The sequence below is a fragment of the Augochlora pura genome, chromosome 10 (assembly GCF_028453695.1).
Source record: "Augochlora pura isolate Apur16 chromosome 10, APUR_v2.2.1, whole genome shotgun sequence".
Classification (NCBI taxonomy): Eukaryota; Metazoa; Arthropoda; class Insecta; order Hymenoptera; family Halictidae; genus Augochlora; species Augochlora pura.
This window is the reverse complement of record NC_135781.1, coordinates 6513096-6533338: the sequence shown is the minus strand read 5'-3', so window position 1 is coordinate 6533338 and position 20243 is coordinate 6513096. Positions and strand designations below refer to the sequence as shown.

The following is a 20243-nucleotide window of genomic DNA, read 5'->3' as shown; positions in this document are numbered from 1 at the left end:
TCTTCCAGTTGTTATCGGTTCTTCTAGTTCTAATAAATTTTTATAATTCTAGTAGACTCTTACAGTTCCAATAAATTGTTCTAAATCTAATAGATTCTTCTAATTTTAGCCGATCCTTATAGTTTTGATAGATTCGTTTAGTACTCGTCGATTCTTCTAGTTTGAATAAATTCTTCCCAATTTTTCTAATTCAAATCGATTTATTTAATTCCAGTTTTCTAACTCTGGTTTTCTAGTTTCACTCTATTAATTTGCATCTTCCAGCTGCAGTCCTGGTCTCCCAATTTTAATTACCTATTTATAGTCTTTCAATCCGCGTTTTCTAAATAAAATAATCCAGTCCTAATCTTCCAGTTAAAGTAATCCAGTCTCAGTCACCTAGTTTTAATTCCCTAATTACAGTCTTACAGATCCGGTCTAATGTTTCGTATTTTTATAACATAAACAATTGTCTTCGAGTAAACTGTTGTCCGCGCAAGTTTAAACGACAGCTGAATCCTTGGAAAATATGAATAACACTAAAACGTGATTGTCGATTCTTAACGCGTCTTTAACAAAAACTCAGATGTCCGATCTAAGGGATGATTGTGAATAAGAAATAACCTATTGGGAATTCTTAGATGTTATCAATTATTATCGATGGGTAAGTTAGGGATTGGCCAGTATAAGAATCGAGAGTACGAATCGATAAGCAGTTACTTATGAATGATAAATAGACATTTTCAATGAGGTGGTAAATATTATCTAATTAGAGCGAGTTCATCCAACAAGCGTATGAATGGGGGTTCGCCGCAGCATCGATTACACGTATATTCGTTGTTTACGGCGGTAAAGATTAAAGTGTGCAGGACCCCTCGTCCGGCGAGGATGACCTTTAGAGATCATCTATCGACGCTGAATATTCTCCGAAGGACAGTGTAATTCGAGCGTCCTTTAATCAGGACGCAACCGAAGCCGACCAAGTGTCTGATCCCTTGTGAACTGGCTTTGATACCCTGATTGGTAGAACTACACCTCTACGTAGCAATTTTGATAACCATATTCATACAACGGTGACTTTTTTTTACTATTTTTTATACCTTTTACTTATTAATTCAATAACTAACGAGCTTCGATTGAATCTAAAAAGAAACCCGATAACCTAATATTAAATTATAACTGTACTTTTTCCTTTGCGTATAGTATGTAGATTAAGGGTATAAATTAAATATTTATAAAAAAAAATCTATTCTTCTTCTTATGTTATTTTCGCCGCGATACATGCAAAAATTCGTGATAAGTTTCAAGGAATACAGATTATTTAAAGAAGAGAAGAGAAGCATGCACAAAGACGAACCGAATCAAAGATTTTCCATTTATCGAATCTCCTGTTTTCTTGATCTCTCCGATTCTCTTCCCGTAGCGATTTACTCGAGGAACAATGGCTTCCCCGGGATAAGAATAGCTCTATTCGTCGAAGCAAACTTGGAAATCGTTGGACCGAGAACGAATCGTTTCGAGAGCGTGGCGCGCTCGCGTGGATTATCAACAGTCGTAGTTGCGACGCTAAACCGAGGGACTCGGGCTGCCTAAATTGCAGCATCGCCGAGAATCATCGTCAAACTCGATGTAACGAACAGAAACGTTAATTAGAAGCGTTCCCCGCTTCGCGCTGCCTCGATTCTCGGCAATTCACGGCTATCTTGTTCCGCGGAAGAAGCGCCATGCCGTTCGAGGAACTCGTTAATCCTATGATCCTTTTGACGAGTCGGCTTTTTGTGTTGTTGATCGTTCCGGCGTACACTATCGCCCACACCTCGTGATTTTTCCATTGTTAAAACTACCCTCTCCAGGCTTCCATTCAATTTCTCCAAGGAGCGAAAAACATTGCATAATTTTTCCATCGATCAACCTTGCAGTCCGCTTCTCCCCATTAGTAAAAGTGAAAATTTCCTTCTGCAGATTTTTCATTGTATCGAGATGCGAGCCGTAGAGCACGATTACCCTGATCGTCGAAATCCACTTTCCCGGATTTTCTATCCAATTTCTTCAGCGCACGCATACCCCGCGTTGCACACAGTTTCTCCACGGGTAAACGATAAAATTTCCTTCCGTTTTCCCAACGAATCTTCCCAGACGCAAATCGCAGCCCCATAAATTCCCATCGGTTGATCGCTGTCTCTCTGCGCTTTTAACGTAATCGTTCCCAGATGCGAAAATAACTGGGCAATTAGCGGTTCAGGCGACGGTTCAATTGGATTGTTTCTAGACGATGGTACTGTGCCTAAGAATAGCTCGCGACACCATTGTGCCGGGCTCTCGAGAGCAAAAAAAAGTAGGGTGAAAGTACCCGGCGAGAGACGCTTTTCTGCAAGAGTCGCCGAGGAACGAGCAGCGAACGCGCCGACGCTAATCGAGCTAAGTTCGTTAGATAAAGCGGAGAGATTGCCGCGACCTTGACATAGCTGCCACAAGCTATCCCCGTCGCCCGGTGGAACGACTTCGTTCGGCGTTAGCGGGCGTCCCACTACGATCGAGGCGAGCCCGCACGCCTGAATTCGGAGGACCTCTCTCGGAAATGTTCGGGTCGCCGAGCGTCGAAATGCTAATCGCTCGCCGTGACGCTTCCTAAACGACTGTACTTTATTTCAAAAATCTGCGTCACGAATTCGTTTCAACGGATCATTTTGTCCGACGAATTTACCAAATAGATTTCGCTTGATTCACTTTATCTACAATTTTCGGAAACAGACTCCGCTTAACCCTCTTAGCACCAGCCAAAAGAGTATGCAAATGCATTTGCAATCCGAGCAAAATGTTTCAAACTCGTTCGACAATGTTCAATAAAGTTTCGGAAAGAGATTGCAAGAATTTCGAAAAGCCTGATAAATAACAAATTCGAAAAGGAGAGAAGAAATAAGAAATGAGAATTGTTGTTTAATAAATATATTAAGAAAATTATCTTTCCAATGATAGCCAACAACGATATATCGTTGTTCGGTACTAAGAGGGTCAATTTACTTTATCTACAATCTTCAGAAATAGACTCCGCTTAATTTACTTTATCTACAAATTTCACAAACGGTCCTCTTTCAATTTATCCACAAAATTCACGTGCACGCTTCGCTTGATTTATTTTTATCCACTTTCACAAATACGCTTCGCACGATTTAATCGAACCGCTAGTATCTCCGACAGACTTTGCCTAATGTAGTTTACCTACTTGATTGAGCCTAATTTACTTTATCTACTGGTTTCTCCGGTAGGTTTCGCTCAATTCGTTTGATCTCTGGTGAAAGCAACGAACGTTTATAGGGAAAACATTTGAAATGCTATTTTAAATAATCGATTCTTCAGAGTTCGAAGAAAATAGTATCAAATAATAAATATAATTTCGATAAATAAATCTTGAATTTTTGTAAGCCAAAGTCAGAGCATCGAAGGTCTTTCAAGTGTATTCAACGAAGAACTGCATTCAGTCTTAATATTATACCATTAGCGATATATACCATTCGTTTAATCACAGTTTATTGGCTAACATGATCATACGACATTCGTTTGATCGTAATTGAATTGGTTAAACAAGATGGATTGGTAGAATAAGATAAATGATCCCGTAGCTATTTTCGGCGATGCCTCGAGCTTTCCTTCCGTAGGAGGATGTTGTCGCCCCGGGGCGAATGTTCGCGGATTAATTGTTGATTAACCTCGACGAGACTTTCACGGCGACTTTACGCGCCCGGGATAGGAGTTGTCGAAGCGTCCATTAAAATGTCGCGGGCAACGTCTCTCGAATGCTTCTTTGCACGGGTGACGGAGAACACGGAGCAGCGCAATTAACGCCGTCTACAACGGAACATCCTCCTTCGCGTTTTACGTTCGCGGAGAAAGCCGCGAGCATGATTCGAGACGTGTCGGGCCTTTAATTGTTTCGTCAAGCCCGAAAAGTGAAACGCCGCTTTTATTCGCGGCTATTCACGATCGACGATTTACTTTTACCGCTTTCGATTGCTTCTCTCTCTCTCTCTCTCTCTATCTCTTTCTTGCACCTGGTTTTGCACTAAACTTTTCAGCGACCCGCAGAAATACTTTCTTTCCCTGTTCAATTTTTCATCCGTTCCCAGACCATCGCCGCTTCGCTGACAACAGTTTTTACTAACGGGTTTAATTTGGCTGTCAATAGAATTTCTGTCTCGTTTCGCAACGGTCCTTTCTAGTAAGAGCATATAGTTTATGCAACCGTTCGCTGTGCGTTATTAGACTGCGAATCTTCGTGCGAAATCAAAAATCGTCGAGAAATCTGAACGCGCGTCGACTATGCCGCATTCTCGAAAAATCTTAGAACATCGTAGCAATTTAACCGCGAATGCCAACCACCCGAAAAATTTCACAAGACCAAAGTATTCTATTGGTAAAATTCAAAATGTGACGTCTCGCGTGACATCGATTACTTATTTAATATTCTTGCATTCCATTGTACCTAACTGAACGAGAAGGATATACCGGATTCGCGTACAAATTATCTTTCAAATCGGTGCAAATAATTCCGTTATCCATACATAACGGTGTGCATAATTATTAGACCGCGGATCTGTATGCAAAATGAAAATTTTCTTCATGCATTGCGACGAACAGGAACAAGACCGATATTTCGTTCTCTGTGCAATAAAAAATTATTACAAAATTACAAAATTACAATTACAAAATTACTGTTTGTGCAATAGTTTTGCTTAATAACGAGTCGTTAAGAACGCATAACTTTAAGTTCTTTCAGTCGCTCCGATGTTTCGAATTTCGCCGGCATATTTTAATTATAAATGCACGCATTTTTATTCTAATTACAGACACAACTTTTACGTTGTTACTGACATCGAAACGAAAAATCAACGAAATATCGTATTCCCATATTTCTAACATAAAAATCTACAAATGTAATATTCTTTTTTAATACCTTTTTACATATCACGAAGATTATAAAAATTACTTTGCGTTCGATTGACATTGATTTTTTTTTTGACAATTTTGTTGACATTGAAACAATTGTAGGAATAAACCTATTAAAATTTAGTCGGCTTGAAAATGCGATGACGCGAGATTATTTTTAAATCGAATAAAAAGACAGTACCAGCAATATATGTATGTATACGTCAGTAAAGTTTGTAGTCTTCCCAGCATCATCGATCGCGCACAAAATCATTAAAACAACGCAGACCGTTGTTTCGTTTATCGCTTGGATCGTTCGCAGGAAAATTTCGTGATTGCCCGGCGAGGTCGGTGACGAACGGATGCAATGAAAAATTGTTGAATCCGGGGGACACGCGAGGCGGTTTTCCGTCGATCGACCGCATGATTGCGCGCTTCCGGTACCATCGGACAATTAGAGAGCCGCGCGCAACCAACTATGCCTATAACGAGGCATCGAGACATCGATGCATCGATTCTCTCATCGCCGGCGTATCTAGCGAGGATGACCCGATATACCGAGGCCTCGTCCGCTGCCTTTTGTTGTCCTCGAGAATAATGCACCCGTTATATTGCGTTTTTTTCCCTTCTCTCTCTCTCTCTCTCTCTCTCTCTCTCTCTCTCTCTCTCTCTCTCTACGGCGCCCTTTGTCTCGCCGACGAAAAATTATGTGGGACAGATCGATGCGCCGTCGATTTGCCCGTTTATCCCGCTTAACCTTTTTACTTGCCATTTTTAACACCCCACCTTTTAGCGAAAAATATTCTTCTCCAAGAGAACAGGTCGGAAAATAGTCCTGTTAGGGTAAAACTACCTAGCACAGAAAGCTTTTTAAGAGGTACGATACCATCATCGTGTATGAATAAAAAATAGTACCAGTAAAATAGCGTGGTTTCATAGGTTTCCGTGTTGCTTATACGATGTCCCTAATATGGAACGCCTATTTCAAACACCCATTTTTCATTCGATTTTTATAATTTATCCGTATTTGAAAACATTGTATAAATGTTATTCAAATACTTACAAATAAACATTGTAAATTTTACTGAAAAAGGCATCGTGTGTTTCGATAGAAAAACTTTCAACGAGAATTAAACCGAAACGCAATTCGCGCTAGAATATTTATTTAAAAGATTTATTTTTCCTTATCGCTTCTACGAAACTAGTAGGACTCGTACTTCCAGATAATAGAACTGTCATGCAATCGCCCAACAAACGTTATCGGTGCTATCTCAGGTACACACGAAAATCTGTGGATCCGATTATTAAAATGAGTAGCTCTTCCGAGAAGTTGTCGATCTCGTTGAGAGACACGTCCGTTCTATTTCGAAATGATGATAACAAATTGTGCGACAGCAGGGAGCACTATTACTAATCGAAGTCAAATATTATGCACTCATTGTTAGTCATTCGTTGACATTAACCTCGAACATTCTGCACTTATCGAGCAACGAACGTATCAAACGGTACAGTTTCGATTGTGGTACATACTCTGCGATTCTCGATGAATTTCAGCTTTTTGAGAGTTGAATTTTGAACTTTGAAAAGCTTGAATTTTCGCGCGAAGAATATTAAAAAGTTTGAATTTCTGCTCAAAGAACATTAAAAAGTTTTGAATTTTCGCGCGAAGACGTTTGAGAAGTTTGATTTTCCGCTTTGAAAAATTATGGAAAAATTTGAATTTTCGCGCGAAGAACATTGAAAAGTTCGAGACGTCGAACAAAGAACAAACGAAAGTTTGGATTCTCGCGTCGAACGTCGAAATCGACGGACAAAGAGTTGCGTGTTACGAGGCGCATGGTAGCGAGCGCGCGTTAAACGTTAAAACGACTAAAGATAGGAACGCTGGGAGCGCTATTGAAGCGAGCGCGGTATCCGCCTGGAGAGCACTGAATAAAATTCAACCGGACCGTGACTGTGCCGCAATCGTAACCGCGCCGGGCGAATAAAGCCTCGTTGTTTGCAAAACTGCGATAAAATCGAAGAGCGTTGCCGCTTACCTTAAATAGGAACCGACATGATAGATACGGTTCGTGTTGCCGTGCCCCGAATATCTGAAAACAGAACGGACGAAGATTAATAGACATTCGACAAAAAAAATAAAATAAAAAAATAAAGAAGCCACGCATTTTTCGAGTCTACCCGGTTCGCGGAATGCCCTGGGAACTATCAAATTTTCGTAACAGTTGTTCGAAAATTCCATTTGAAACGCGATCAAATTGATCGCCGATATCGCAAACTTGCGCACACGGTGCAATATTTTCACGACGTTCGAGCACTGTCGCAGCTTCCTATACAAAACGCAATACGATTCGTTATAAAGCTTATCTTGCCACCAATAACATTTATTTACCTTCATTGATTTACAATATTTAGAATGGAAAAGATACGAAGTAATAACAAGATCCGTGGATCCTTGTGCAAAATAATAATCGTGTGCGAGGACTACAAGATATAAGAGATGACAGACATTTGTTTCTTCTTTTCAATAATTTTAAATGAATCAAACGCAATAAAACAATGTCGTTGAATTCTTTAACTGTTTCTCACTATTTCAAATTTAATCCACTAATTTTTGTCAGAAATGCATAAAAAAACACATGAAATTATTACTGTCATCCAAATATCGAGGAAGCAGGAACAAGGTCGCTAAAACGATTTTGCGTATCGAACAATTGGTTGATACAATTATTAGAGGAACGAGAGGAATATTAAAGGAAGAAGCGAGCGTTTCGCAGGTGCAGCAGCCGCGGTGCAGTACCCCAGAAATTCTCTGCAATCGTTGTATTAGTATCGTAGAAATATCGCTCTATAATTCGTACATGCGCGAGATAAGCTCGCGAAATGCACCTCGGATTAGGAAAGATCGCAACGCGATTTCCCGTATGTCGGGCGACGTCCAAACAACGAGTCTCTTGGTAGCCGGCAACAAATTCGTAGTCCGCCGTAAAAACCATCCCGCTAAAATATCGCGCTCCCCGGGCGATAATTCGCGACTGATTTTTCAGTTCGCGCGGAACCGTCGAATATTTATAGCGCTCGCTAGCACACCGGGGGCGCGCGCGGCGGTATAGCACGGGAGAGAGAGCTCGAGAGCCGGTTGTTTTTTCCCTCGACGGACTTTTTTCCCCGGTAATCCAACATCCCAGAATTAACCGGATCAACGACGTAGGCGCTGCGCTTCCCGTTCGCCTGCGTCCGCGGCGGCTGCATCCGAGAGCCGTTCGTTCACTCTTTATAAATAGACGGTTGAAATTCTGTCGCGTCCGGGCGTGGCGCCGCCGCCGGGATCCACGGGGATGGATCCTAGACGCGGAATAGATCGCTCGTCGCGATCCATTCATTAGGGGGGCAGAGCCGCGGAGCTACTCCGCGGACCCGACTCGCCGAACCAGCGCTTTCAGCGACCGTGCTTCTTTTCAGGGGAACCGCTTCCTCGGAAAACCACGCTCGGCTTGTCTCCCTGCGAGATCCCACCTTCTCGGAATGCCGAAAGAGAAAATTATCTGCGACGTTTCGGAGCGTCGATCGTTTAACCTGACGCGGTGAGCAAACGCTGAAAGAATTTTTCTAAGCGGACGTCTAACCGAGAAGCGTCGGGAAGTGTCGCGGTTGCTGCGTGTTGCCAGCGTCGATTACGCGAATATTACGCGGCCTTTTTCTTTGGATTTAGTGACTCGTCTCGTTAGGCGGACCGTAGGCTACGCGGATTCTCTTGGACAGGCGCTGAAAATTGCTGTAACATTTTTAATCAAATATGCGATCAGCGTCCGTGACGTTCATGGAGTTAGGCTATGCGGAAATCCGGTTGAACGCGACGCCTTTAAACTTTCTTTATAACTACCAATGTTTTGTCACTCGTTAATTAAATGTCGTTTTAATCGTTAATGTTTCGTAATTGTATGTTATATTATTAAATGCAGTCGCGTATATTACTATTTTTATTTTTAAGAATATTCACGTTATATCCCTTTGATGGCAAATGACAGCATAACAACGATATCAAGCCTATACGTCTTATTCAAAAAGCTGCAAACATAATTTAATTACGTCCAATTGTGTCAGAAAGTATTTACCATTTTACAGGAATATTTTAAAATAGTTCCAAAATGCTTGCATTTTTCTTTTATATTAGACCGACTAGTTCTCTAGAGAATGAATATACAACAAAATTTCTTTAGATTGCAATCGGTTGAAAGAAGCTTCACCTTTCACTCGAGTCATTCTTCGTTTATTCCGTGCCTAATAAATTTCCAAGAATTAGCGTAGAACTGTAGCGACCGTTCGTTCACGGTTACCAGCAGTGTTATTGTAATCGATCCGTTCGAGAGGTGACGATCGGCGAGCAATCTTCTTCTGGTCGTCGCCGAGGCGTTTCCCTCTCTTGCCTCGGCGTCACTCTTTGTGTATAGACGTCTCGCGTGTACGCTCCGCATTAAAATAAATTCCGTGTCGATAAATCGAGCGTGGTAGAAAGAATAATTATTTACTCCCGTAATCCACCTCGGAACGAACAGAGAAGTGCTGCACCCGATATCGGGCGCCTAAGATGTAAGCGATCGTAGAAAACGTGATTCTTATAAATCAGATGAAATGCCACGGGGTTTCGGAGTTGTCGGTAACATCGGGTGCGAAGCGACGACAGATCCACTTCGGAGGCGCTTCGTATGGACCGATGTTTGTCTGCCGAAACAATTTTGGAACGGCCTGTAGGAAGTCTAGACGTAGCCTAATGCATCAGCCTTCCCGGCGAGGTTTCGGGAAAAGGTGACGCGTGCATCAGCCCGGAAGTGACGGCCGTAGAAGAGGCCCGGGCATTTCTCTTTCCCGAAGGGAGCCCCACGGCTTATTTAAGAAACGTCTGCTCCGAAACGAGCAGCATCGGGCGTATTTTCGGCCCGCGGCACGGAGACACGCGTGGAAAATAAGCTGCGCGGGCTTTCGTTGTTCTTCAAAGGGCCCTTTGATTGGATCGAGTGGCTGGCGTTCGATCTTCTTCCCCGTTCTTTTCCTCCTCCAACCATCGTCGCACCACTTTTCACCTCGTTTCCGAGGACCTGACTGGAATCGATCGGGTATCCGGGAAATCATCGTCCCCCGAGGACCGAGCTTCTCCATTCGAAAGTCTTCGCATCGCGTCATCGTCATCGTCGACCGAGGTATCATCGTCTGCCTCTTCCGACAAGCTGCGCGAACTGTTCGGTTACCTACATATGTGTATGTTCGTTGAACATCGTCGTCGATGAAATTGCACGACTCTCTAGATTCTAGAGAGTAATATCTTCTCAGCCGTAAGCGGCTGATTAATAAAAACCGTGGATTTTTCTTCGGAATAAAATTGTCAAAGACAATTCTGAGCGACGAACGTCGAACGAAACTGGATTTTCTTTTTTCATAATCTTGACGAGTCCATAATAGAATAATGACGTCCTTGGATTATTTTTACTAGTCTATTTTTACAGGTGAATTATATCTTACCTTTTTTTATTTTTATACTTGCTTCCTTTTTGAAATTATGAGTTTATTAAAAAAAATTTATTAAAAAATTTATTAAAAAAAATAGACTAAAAAAATAGACTGTGAAAATAGACTAGTAAAAATAATCCAAGGACATCATTATTCTATTATGTATTAAAATATTGTTATGTATAATGTTATGTAAAATGTTATGCAATAATATTGTTATATTATGTTATTAAAATATATATTGGTCTAGACACCGGATATCTAAATGAATTAAAATGATTAAACCTGTATCACAATGTAGCCTTTTAAACTAGTACCACGACTTCCTGAAGGAAACAAGGAACATTCGGATATTGGAACGGTTGCTCCATTATAGCGACAGCGCTTCGGTACACGCCTCTGTATCGCATTGTATCGATGTATCTGCCCGTACCGCGTGTTCGGAAGTTCGTATAATCGAGAAAGTCGTATTGTGCACCGTGAATGCGTGCTGTGCACAATAACGGGACGGTAATCTACCTTTTGAGATTCGCAGAGTTCTATCCTGCATGGAATCCCTGTAGTAGCCGTGTCATTGAGAAGATCCCTAGTCCGGTTCGATGAAACGACCGTCTACGAGGTGAATACGAAAAGTATAAGTATCGCGTGCGTATTTCGAATCGCGGATGCGAAGAACAATGGGCGCGATGATCGCAGAAGGGAAGAGGATCGCGTCCCGGAGCAACGGTTAATCCCGTTCCGGGAAGAGAGAAGGGAACGCATCGGAAAAATGAGAAAAGTCGAGAGGCATGCAGACGCCCGGTAACCGTGGCTTTTCCTCTTTTTTTTCCAGCGCGGTATTCGTGATTATTCGCCGGAAGGAAACAAAAGGGGGGGCAGCAGGCAATACGACGACGCTCCTCCGGCTGTTTCGTCGCAGCGGGCAGACAGAAATATTTCTTTCAGCGTGCACGGGGGCGAAACGAGATGTCTAGTCTTCCATTCTTTCTCTGTTCCTCTATTTCTCTGTGCCCTTTATTCGTCTATTCTCCCGTTCCTCTATTCCTCTATTCCTCTACTCCTCTATTCGTCTAGGCCAGCGGCGCCATCAAACCGAGTCCGCCATTGTCGTCTGGACACGCGCTCCCAACGATGCACGCGACAGCGTTCCCTGAAACGCGGCTTAATTGCGGTCTATCGTTCCCCAAAGCGAATGGAACTAAATGGATTGGGAACAGCATCGCGCGTTTGATCGTTCGGAGTCTCGCTTGATTGGACAGCAGGCCCTCCGCGAGTTTGCTTCCGGTTCGAAGTCGGTGCTTTCTGGAACACCCGGAGCTTTCACTTTGTTCCTGGGATTTACCCGATCGAGTAACTGCATCTGGTAGCTTCGTTCAAAGCCTCCTTAATTATTGTTTCCTAATTAAATTTAATACAGTCTTTCGTTTATTTATTTATTTCGCGAATTCTACGGCCCTTCGTTACACGAGATAAGGAAGTGGCGATTATTGAAAGAATCGGCAGACTTTCGCTGAGAAAAGAACGTTTCCAAGTGTAGCACACCGATTTCAATGCGATTTTAATATAATATAGTTTGCAGACAAATATCTGGCACGTATCTTTTTTGACAGAAATCCCTGACAAATAATTTTCGACAAATTATATTATACTAAAATAAATAATAAATGAAACGTTATAGCCCCGGATAGTTAAAAAGCATGGGTCTTCTATTTCGCTTGCAATTCTAATTAATAGCAAAATTTAAAAAAAAAACGTATTACAGTCATTGTGTAATAAATGAATCCTTCTGTCATCTAAACAAGATTAAAATCATTTAATCCAGTTTTAAATGGTGTTCGCGTACATTTGTCCGTATAATATAGTAACAATTCGGTTAAAAATTCGGTCGACAAAAATAAGCGAAACAGACTCTCTGAAACAGACTGAAAATTGACTGAAACTGAAGATCGCGCCCCTCACCTGTTGAGTTAACCGGTGCTCGCGAAAACGCCGAACAAAATCTACGAAACTTCGACGAGCGAGGGTAAGCGGAGCCAGAGAAAGGCGAAACAGACCCCTAAAATTTATCTCTCGCAGAGAAAGAACGCGGTAACAAACGGAGCCCTCGTCGTTCCATTCCACTCAGTTTCCCCGGGATTCACACCCGGAAAATGAGTCACCGTTTTCGGAGCAGCTTGGGCGTTGCATGAGCAGGGTGCACCGGCGTCTCTCTCTCTCTCTCTCTCTCTCTCTCTCTCTCTTCGCAGAGACAGAAGGAAAATAAAAGACTCGTTTCGGAAATCGACCGACGAGGGGGTTCGACGCGACAGTCTGGTAACACGATCCCCCGTTGCAGCACACACCATGGCTGGAAGGCGGAGGAAAACGGCGGGGAGCGTGCACGAGAGGGAGGGGCCCCGGCGATAAGAGCAAATTAAATTAGAGTCGCTATCGTCTTCGAGCGGGAAGTTATTCGGTGCACTTCGACGACGTCGGTGCGTTGACCCCCGATCGAACACCGTGAGCACGAATGCACCGACGAATTATTTTCAGATTATATCGCCCGGCGGGGATCCGGGCGGCGGGATCTAACGAGATTCAGGTCGCGTGTCCATCCGACATTAAATTCTAGGTAGCACAGTTTAGTTAATTATAGTAATTAACCCTTTGCAGCCGGACGGTGACTCTAACGACAATGTTGCGCGTTATTTTAGTCGAATATTCTATTCGAATAATGTTTGTCGTAAATTATTCTCTTTATCCTTTATTCGTTATTATTAATATTATATTTCTATGTACTTGAAAAAATTATTGCAAGTGTAAGTGTTATTATTAGATATTATTAAGTGTAACACATACACTTGCAATAATTTTGTTCAAGTACATAGAAATATAATATTAATAATAACGAATAAAGGATAAAGAGAATAATTTACGACAAACATTATTCGAATAAAATATTCGACTAAAGTAACGCGTAACATTGTCGTTAGAGTCACCGTCCGGCTGCAAAGGGCCGATTGCCATTACTCGGATCTTACAAAACACGCGCGAAGAAATCGTGAAATCGTAGAACTTGATTTTGTCTCCGAAGTCCCCCCAACTCGACGCGCTGTACGGCGCGAGAACGCTCGGAAATAAGGAACGACGGAATCGGCCAATCGAAATTTATCGGTGGACCGTGACGGCGGTGACACTCCTCGGAAGTCGGATGAAACGGTCCGAGTCGATCCGCCCGCGCAGAAGTCACGGCTTTATGGATATGGACGGAGCCACCCACGAGCCGGCGAATTCTCTCCGATCTACACGCGGTTTCGATTGAAAAAGTTCGTGTATCCTCGACACACTCTCGTAATATCGTTTACGAGGTCTCCACGCTGGAACGGTTCGCAATCCATGCACATCCCCGCGTTTATGCGCTCCTCGACCGTGGCGATCCGCTACCGGGAGCATTTATTTATTCAGTCGCCACGCCGATCGGAAATTCCTTGTAATTTCATATCGACCGTGCACCGTAATCTGCTTCGGTTCGAGCAATTTCCAATTTTCGACGAGAAAAATCTTTTACCGATTCAATAAAGAATATTAAAGTGTACCTATACATTCTTTGAAACGAATAACTATCTCACGGACCGTTATCTTTGTATTAACAAATTATTACTAAATTTATTTACTCCACAAAGTAGACGAGTACAAAATTGCCGTTACCTCATAAACACTGAAATAGAAATAAGTACTGTATAGAATAAACTTCATCATGTATATTATATTTTAGTATAGATTCAAGAAAAATGTTATTTTAGTAGTAAGAGTAGTTAATAAGACAATGAATGTAAAGTAAGAAGACTCGCCAAAAAATGTAAAATATTGTTTTAAAAAAAAAAAAAAAAAAATTATGTATTTGTATGGAAGGCAGAACGGATGGGTTACATCCACTGCCAATAAAGTTTCAATCAATCAATTTTATTTACTCCGCAAAGACCGTATTAAATCTTTTCTAATTCTTCTCACAATTTCATTATCGCCACAGGCGAATAAGTAATTAGTAGCGGACTGGTAGACTGGCGATAGCTATCGTAAGTTAACTAAAGCAGAGAAAAGAATTCAGTATCGGACAGGACAATTCGCTATCGAAGAGAACGATTCGATATCAAGAAGTACGATTCGATATCGAAACTATTGACCGATTCGATATTGAAAGGAACGATTCAATATCGAGGAGAACAATGCAATATCGAAAAGAACGAAATTCGATATCACGAAGGAAAATGTTTCGTGGCTCGAAAATTTCTTTCGCTATTGCAGTCCGCGCTAATTGAAGGAAAGAGCTCGCGCGGTACAGTTGCTCGGAGATTGAAGAAACACGCCAGAGGAACCGGCGAGAGAAAGAATTCATTCCACGGCGAACGAGAGCCCCGCGCGGCAGAGGTCGAACTAATTAACATGGCCTAGGTCTGCGACGGGGGGGCTTAACGGATCGCTTCTGAAACGATCCGAGCGAGTATAAAGGAAACGAGTGGTCGTCGGCTCGTGAGTCACGTTTATTGTTCACCGTTTAGCAGCCCACGACGCCTTTCTCCGACTGAATTAACGCGCCGGCTGGGACCCGGCTTTTCGTCGCCGAGAGAGAGAACCGATGCCGATCCACGTCCGCGCGAAACAAACTAATCGGTTTCTGTCGCGCGCGGGGACACCGTATAACACATTCTCCTCTACACACGGCGAAACAACAGTTTCAGAGAAACGAACGATCGGCCGAGCCGAGTTCCATCGATTACTTTTCGCCTTATCTCGGACTATGACTAATCACGATCTACTCGACATCGATGCCACGGTCGATTCTTGTAACATTGAGCTGTCTTGGCCTTGGGGGGAAAAAAAACACCATTAGTGCCTTCTAAATTGATCTACGTTGTTGTACGAATTTTTGGAGGCTCGCCGTTATCTTATGGAGTCCGATGATTCAGCCGGATGGAATTTATCATCGTTTTTTTTGGCTGTCGATCTTTATGGGACGTCGAAGTCGCCCAACAAATGAAACTGAAATGAATCTTAAAAGCAACGTTACGGACGTGATTACGTAAGATTCGTAGCTTTCTAACGCTAGGATTTCCATACCTTCGTACAACAATTATTGGAGTTATAAAAATGTTCTTAATTACTTATTGACTGGTTAGAAAAAATTGTCCAATACCTTGATAATCGCAGTTGCGTTATTTTTACAAAGAAATACGAATACAGTCGTTTCACTGCTCGGTAATTCCCGCGTTAACCACTTCGGTACGAGTGTCGACTATAGTCGACGGCCGTGATGTGAACGCACACGGCCGAGCGTCGACTATAGTCGACTGCCAAGAACTTTTGCCTTATCTCTGCAATTGCAGCGTTTACGTCCAGAAATACACATATCTAGTGCTTCAAAGCTTTTCTCGTCAAAGATCTGTAAAAGAGCAAAACGGATTCACTGTCGATGCACGAAGCAGCAAAGTGGTTAACACTAAACATACCAAGAGGGGTCAAATGACCCCTTTTGAAAATTTACTTTTCTAATTCTTACATTTATTGTTATTTCTGTCGGTCGTTTGACTTTCTGTAAATTCTTATATCATCCGATTATTCAATTTCCCACTTTCCGTTTTTCTCGTAGCTTATTTTCACCGACAAAAATTCTATGGTAAGATTAGGTATAGAAAAATGCCGGTACGTTTAGTGTTAATGACTACTCGTCAGAAACTGCCGGCGCTTCCGAGGCCACTGCGACTGCGAGAAGGAACAGTATCCGACGGTGCCGCAGACGAAATGTTATAAAATATGAGCGAGAATTCGCTGATGCATAATTCGCATGACAAAAGAGACACCGTGCACCGACGCGCAGCGAGGACATCTCGGCGCTCGCGCCGGCACATTCCGATCGAAACGAAATAAGAAGGTCAGTGGTCCGCTGGGAAAGTATATCCGAACCGAGTCTCGTCTTGGAAACCTTGGGGAAGACAATACGGTGAAATTGAATCGCATTAGATGCTCTGATTCTTCATATTATTTAGCGCGTGCTGTGGATTTTCTCGTTTTCGGTGAGTCCGTCTCGGAATGTTCCGAGCAAGTTGGTACAGCTGGTGTAGGCGACCGGCTCGATAAGAATTCGTTACAACATAATGGAGGCTCGAGTCGACGCAAGGCTTGAAAGAAAAGCATAGGACCGCGTATCTTAAAACGATAACTGGCGAACGATTGTATGACAGTACGCGATAAGAATTACATACGTTGGAATGCCGGGACTGAATAAGACGCGTTCGGATAAACTCTGCAGTCAATCGGTGCCAGTAATTGACGCATTTTATTTCTGATCAATCTTTCGGTAGCTTACTAAGTCGGCGGCCCACTAAGTAGTTAACACATCTTGCGCGGGAAGCGACTAAAGTCGTTATTATTGATTTCCTTAGTTTTCAATTTCTGACAAGTTGTTTTTATTTTTTTTAAAGGGAATAAAGAAATTGTTTTTAACACGGAAACTGAAACTTTGATCAAAAGACCCTAATGTTTAAAAACTACAGTTATCTTATGCAGAAGGAATTTTGCAAAGACGTAAGACTCTGGCGGCAAAGTGCCCGCGCAAGATGTGTTAACATGCTTCCGTAAAAATATTTATAGTAAGGTACCAACGAAGCGGAACGTTTATCGCGTTGCGTTTTCTTTACAAAGTACGAATGAACTTCAAGCTCGGCGTTTCACTGCATGTGCAAAACACTGATTAGTATCGAGTTAACTTTGATATTAAATTAAATTAACACTAAACGTACCGGCATTTTTCTATACCTAATCTTACCATAGAATTTTTGTCGGTAAAAAAATAAGCTACGAGAAAAACGGAAAGTGGGAAATTGAATGATCGGATGATATAAGAATTTACAGAAAGTCAAATGACCGACAGAAATAACAATAAATGTAAGAATTAGAAAAGTAAATTTTCAAAAGGGGTCATTTCACCCCTCTTGGTACGTTTAGTGTTAAGAATACTTGATATTAAAAAAGTTATTATTACGGGACGCCAGCGCATACGCCGCTTGTCTCCACTCGTCGCGTAGCTTATTTTCCCGACCACGCTGCTCAATGCTCATCGGGTGACTCACTGACACTGTGGTGTCGTATAGCACCCAGTCACCGCGCGCCGCCGCGCCACTAGCCGCAACGTCGACGAGGAGCGTCTCGAGTAATCGCGGCTCGCTGCGTCCTTTGTATCAATCAACGAAAATTAGATTGTCCTGGCCGCGCCGAGCCACCGATATAAAAGAGGCGCAGCCTTTCTCGAGTTAATGACAAAATGGTCGCGGAAATTGGATCGTCGTGGCGCGCGCGCGCGCGTTCGCATACGCGGGGTGCGGTGCGGCACGAAATTGTTTCCCCGTGGAACGGAGCTCGCCACGAGGCTACCGCTCTCAGAGATTTTATAGAGAGCACCGGCCGAAAATGTCACGCGAATTTCCCGTCGCCCGTGGAAAAGATCCGCGATCCAATTCTTTTCCTTCGACGTCGCATGACTCGATCGGATCACGCTACCTCCGCGGGCAAATTAATCGTCGGACGACAGGAAATGTTCGCATTAGCTGCACGAATGGTTCTCTTGCATGACTTTCCAAGCAGTTACAGAATGAAATTCAATTAATCCGTTGTTCCGCGATTTTTTTCCCACAACCACGGTGATTAGGACTTCCCCCGCGTTTCATGCATTCGCGCACTCGCAGATGAAACACGAAGCGTGAACCACGTTAGAAAAATTTTGAGGACATTCCTATCTTTTCGATTCGCTCGAATTAAGAAAGAAACGAACATAGATTTTTAATCAATTTCTATTCTTGATAACCGAATTCAAAAATCATTATGTTGTTTTTAAGTAAATTGTTAAAAGAATAAGAGGCAAACGAGAGTGTCCTTCTTTGTTTAATAATTTCCGAAGCTCTTATAATATTTTTACAATACTGTGATAGATAGACGATTTAACTGAAATAGTGAAACCGAAGATTTCTAAGGATCGCGTAGGTCCTGGAGATTAGAGCGACGAGCGCGAGAGGAAAGTGAGACAACGACGATATAGTCTTCGCGCGACTCACGGTCGATAATCGGACGGAGTTTCGCGTTCGCAAAAACCGTGTGCGAGCTGTTCAGCGAAAGTGATGTAACGGTTCGAAGCTTGAAGGAATCGGGTGAAAGAACCGACGCCGAACAGAGAGCCGTGCCACAGCGCCGAGCCGTGCCGCGGGACTAACGGTGTTTAACCCTTTCGCTACGGCCATCTTTGAGACCCGCGGCACAGGTTAATTCGCTTCCACGCTCTTAGAAAGCTGATCCCTGGACTATTATCTGTGAACCGTGGGCGTTTTATGGATTCGCGGTATGTGCAACGATCTGCAATCTACTGGAACAGAGGCGAGATCCTCGACATCTTGAAAACGATGTTAGTATATCCCGGGCAATAATTTACTCGTAATTGTATTCAGGCGCAGCGGTTGTTCCACTATGCGTTCTCACTCGCGTCGCTACGATGTCTTGCTTAAAATGTGAATCTCCGAACACTGTGCACGATGGAAGAAAGATTAGCGATTATTTGTGAGTAAAGTAATCAGGTCGTATTTCATCATCGGTAATTTTATTCGTCGGTCTTCTTCTTGTACGCGCCATCGAAATATCTCAGAAAACGCACGCTATTTTTCTATTCTGAAAATCATCGCGGAACATTTGGATCCTACGCGTAATAACGTTAAAAATTGCTTAATGTACACTCGCGGTAAGAGCACCAAGTAGCATCTTTCTTTCGAACGGCAAAAACGTTGACGAATTTGGTTTTCATTTTTTCTTTGACAATGACGCAGGCGAACAAAAAATATGAGAAAAATTGAGCACACTAGTTGTGATATTACCTTATCAAGGAATTAATATAAAAATATGCATATTTTTAGTTTTCGAGAAATCTTCAATTTTCCGAGTTCTTGGGGGTTTTTCATTTTTGATAATCGCAGTTTGCAACCTAAAAATCTGAAAAACTTCTATAATATGCGGCTCGATGTCCGAAATAAGTCACATTTTTTTCAAAATTTTAGAAAGCCGCTAAAGGTGGAAAAATGCCGGAAAACCGCGTAATCTAATTTACCCTGTAACTACCCTCACGGACAAGTTACAGGGTTAAAATTTTGCACAGATGAGTTTTTATTGGTCAGCTATCGAACGGTCTATGACTCATTGAAAAATCGCTAAGGGCAGTTTTGACCATCTTGATCCGCTATGCCCTTTGTGTTAAATATTAGGTTGGTGCATATGAAATGTCGGATGTTTACGTAAATATATAAAACTGTATATCTTTTTGCAAAAGCTGTTGATTTAATCAAAATATGTCCCGTCTGCTTTACTACGCTCTTTTCAACAAGATATCAACACAGAAATGCCTGTCTTAAACAAATTCTGATCTTTCGAATTAATAAACTCTGATATGGAATATTGCAGAGTGTCTTCATTTGTATACTATTTAGCCCGTAAAAGCTCGGCCAGATTTTGAGCAGTTTTAGGACAGCGTTGCCATTATACGTTGTTCGGCTGAAGAAAGTGACAGCGACCAGTCATTGACAACGACAAGATTGGATTTATTTAAACTTCGCACGCTTGCTATTATAATATAGTATAATCGACTAGGAATACTGTGCCTAAAAAAAATTTCACAGAAACAATTTTATAATATCAGAAATTGTGAGAGTGGAACTCGGAAAGCAATAAAAAAATATGACAAAATATTACATTTACAACTGTATAACGAGACCGCAGAATATCGTAAGGTTGACAGAATCAACTTGAAACTTATTCGAAGCACGGCG

General features: G+C 42.3%; 1 protein-coding gene across 2 annotated transcripts in view; it reads right to left on the bottom strand.

Moving 5' to 3' along the window:
- The window catches only part of LOC144476509 (uncharacterized), a 135418-nt gene that overhangs the window by 68511 nt on the left and 46664 nt on the right, over nt 1–20243 (bottom strand). For both annotated transcript variants that reach the window (XM_078193559.1, XM_078193560.1), the window contains exon 2: nt 6942–6995. The gene's annotated coding sequence lies outside the window, so the exon portion shown is untranslated. The remainder of the gene's footprint in view (nt 1–6941; nt 6996–20243) is intronic.